At 37.3% G+C, this 1,956-nt stretch overlaps 1 pseudogene; it reads left to right on the top strand.

Annotated features, from left to right (window-relative positions):
* Window positions 1-1,279: 1,279 nt before the first annotated feature.
* On the top strand, window positions 1,280-1,906 carry LOC112618043 (annotated as a pseudogene).
* The last annotated feature ends 50 nt before the right edge of the window (window positions 1,907-1,956 follow it).

The following is a 1,956-nucleotide window of genomic DNA, read 5'->3' as shown; positions in this document are numbered from 1 at the left end:
ACAAAGTTGACAAAAACATACACTGAGAAAAGGACGCTCTTCAATAAATGGTGCTGGGGAAAAAAAAATATATATATATAAAATAAAATTAAATATATTTAATATTAAATATATTAAATATATATTTCATTAAAAATATATATATATTTCATTCGTTTACTTTCAGTCTTTTCCCTTATATTTTAGATGCAGTTTACAAAAGAAATGCAGGATACATGTTTAATCCTTTCCTTTTTTTTTCTTTTGCTAGTTTTCAAGATATTAAATGCATTTCCTATTATCCTCCACATCTGACCGTTGTAGCGAGCACCTCTTGACCCTGACCAACCCTGAATAGGGTTGACCTGAGAACCAATAGGATATTGGGAAAATAACTATGTGTGCCTTCTGAGACTCCCAAGGTCATAAAATACACTGTTACTTTCTATGTGGGGAGGCAGTCGTCATGTCATGAGAATACTCAGCCCTATGGAGAAAAGCTGAGGCCTCCTGCTGACAGTTAGCACTGACACCAGCCATATAAGTAAGTTATCTTCTAAGCATGTCCTTCCTGTTTTCAATTGGCTGCAGCCCCAGTTGACAACTGCAACCCCATGAGACAGCCAAGCCACAATTTCCTAACTATATGCTCCCAAATTTCTGATCCATAGAAAACTGTGAAATTGTAACTGTTTATTGGTTTTATTGTTTTTTGTTGTTGTTTTTGAGATGGAGTCTTGCTCTGTTGCCCAGGCTGGAGTGCAGTGGCACGAACTCAGCTCACTGCAACCTCTGACTCCTGGGTTCAAGCGAATCTCCTGCCTCAGCCTCCTGAGTAGCTGGGATTACAGGCATGGGCCACTACACCCAGTTAATTTTTGTATTTTTAGTAGAGACGGAATTTCGCTATATTGGCTGGACTGGTCTCAAACTCCTGACCTCAGGGTGACCTGCCCTCCTCAGCCTCTCAAAGTTCCAGGATTACAGGCATGAGTCACCGCACCCGGCCAATATTTTATTGTTTTTTAAAAGCTGCTAACTTCTAGGGCAATTTATTACATGGTAGTAAGTAACTAATACAGATTTTGGTACATGGATATGAGATGCTGCCATTGTAAAAATCTAAAAAGTTGGAGTGGCATTCACAGTGGAAGGAAGCTGCAAGAACTTTGAGGAAAGTGTCACTGAAAGCCTAAAATTTCTTGAGGAGACTGTTAGTAAATTCTGATAGCCTTTGAGAAGGCTACAAGTGTGCACTTAAAGAAACTTGAGGAAAGTGTTACTGAAAACTGGAGACCAGTTTAAAGCTGATAGGAATGTGCTTGCCTCTTTTAGTGAATATTTTGGTGTTACTTACAGAAGCACTTCTGAGAATAAAGTCTTTTTGATCAGAATCAGGTGAAGGCTGATAAATTTCAGAAACAGCTGGAGTTTACATACATAGAAACATTAAATCTTGACAGAGATATTTAGCATTACTGGAAACATTGAATTGAACCAACAGACTTGTCTTCTTACTCTATTGTAAGATTGTAATGATTGGGAGAAATCAAAAGTATCTACAAATTTAGTTCAGGCAAATCCTGAACAAGAGGTTTTGGCAAAGAAGTCACCTCAAACTAAAAAGAAAATGAAGTCTTTCAACTCCCAGAAGACAGAATAGAATAAAGCAGTGTAATATCTCAGTGACATTTTAGAGAATGCATCTATTGAATTATTCCCAGATGCAAATAAATTGTCCACACCCAGAGTAGAACAAGTTGCACAAAGAAATAATTCAGAACTTGAGCTGACATAAGCTGTGGAAAATTATTTTCTAGCACAAGATGTGCAAACTGTTACAGTGAAACAAAAATGTGGAAAATCACAGCCAAGCTGTGTTCTGAAAGAACACTCTTGTCTAACATAGCCAGTGTACAAGATTATAGTAACCAAAACAACATGGTATAAAAATAGACACATAGATCAATGGAACAG

This window comes from Theropithecus gelada, unplaced genomic scaffold, assembly GCF_003255815.1.
Source record: "Theropithecus gelada isolate Dixy unplaced genomic scaffold, Tgel_1.0 HiC_scaffold_8540, whole genome shotgun sequence".
In the NCBI taxonomy this organism is placed as follows: domain Eukaryota; kingdom Metazoa; phylum Chordata; class Mammalia; order Primates; family Cercopithecidae; genus Theropithecus; species Theropithecus gelada.
The sequence above is the reverse complement of the archived record's forward strand: the minus strand, read 5'-3'. Positions and strand labels throughout refer to the sequence as shown.